Source organism: Daktulosphaira vitifoliae, unplaced genomic scaffold (assembly GCF_025091365.1).
Source record: "Daktulosphaira vitifoliae isolate Bord-2020 unplaced genomic scaffold, ASM2509136v1 Scaffold_5102, whole genome shotgun sequence".
Classification (NCBI taxonomy): Eukaryota; Metazoa; Arthropoda; class Insecta; order Hemiptera; family Phylloxeridae; genus Daktulosphaira; species Daktulosphaira vitifoliae.
In genome coordinates this window covers 1-839 of record NW_026104662.1, presented here as the reverse complement: position 1 = coordinate 839, position 839 = coordinate 1, and the positions used below count along the sequence as shown (strand labels likewise).

The 839-nt window shown below is 21.3% G+C and overlaps 1 long non-coding RNA gene across 2 annotated transcripts; it reads left to right on the top strand.

Annotated features, from left to right (window-relative positions):
* The first annotated feature begins 89 nt into the window (after window positions 1-89).
* Window positions 90-756, top strand: LOC126910149 (uncharacterized). 2 transcript variants are annotated; one of them, XR_007705193.1, is made up of 3 exons: window positions 90-174; window positions 414-563; window positions 732-756. It is a non-coding gene; the product is annotated as an uncharacterized LOC126910149 (long non-coding RNA). The 2 variants fall into 2 exon arrangements; XR_007705194.1 differs by having other exon boundaries at window positions 108-174; window positions 322-563.
* Window positions 757-839: the final 83 nt, after the last annotated feature.

The following is an 839-nucleotide window of genomic DNA, read 5'->3' as shown; positions in this document are numbered from 1 at the left end:
TAATTAATAATTATTAAAATTATATTCAATTTGCAGCAATTATAAATAAAAATATTTATCCTATAAAAAATTCCATTATTCTAAAAGNTTTATCCTATAAAAAATTCCATTATTCCAAAAAAACGCACGTATCGAAAAACGAATAAAAATGATAAAATTATTCCAGAAAAATTGGTAACTATAATTATATTAATATATTTATTCGATTTAGCTATGTTATTGGGGTTTGTCTGATTCAAAAATATAAAATAAACTATCAATCAATTTAATATAAATGCAGTAACATAATGTTTAATATTATTCTGCTATTTTTTCTATTAGATTTTTATGGGAAATTCAATTTTTATCGAAGATAATAATATAATATTAAGTATAGTTTATTTGTTTATTTAAATATCTCTTTGGTTACCTAGAATATGATGCAGCAAAGAGAATTCGGAACACTTTTTCAGAATGAAAAATCTGAAAAATATAAAAATGAAATTTTAAATTCAACAGAAAAAAAAAATATAGCAATTTCAAAAGACAATCCGCTATTAATATCAGCTGATTTGTTAGAAAAGGTATATTTTACAATGCTTTTTTCAATAAAAAGATTTTGGGGTATACCCTAAACCATTTTTTGGACTTAAAGAAAATTTNGGGTATACCCTAAACCATTTTTTGGACTTAAAGAAAATTTCTTAAATAAATTTATCATATAATTAAATATATTTTTATGATCCGTTAAGAGTTTTCATAAGAAAAATTTGGAACAAAAAAAATCCGAAATAAAAAAACAACTTTTTGAGATATCTTCTAATACTACTGCTCGACCAAATTTAAAAAGAAATTCATCC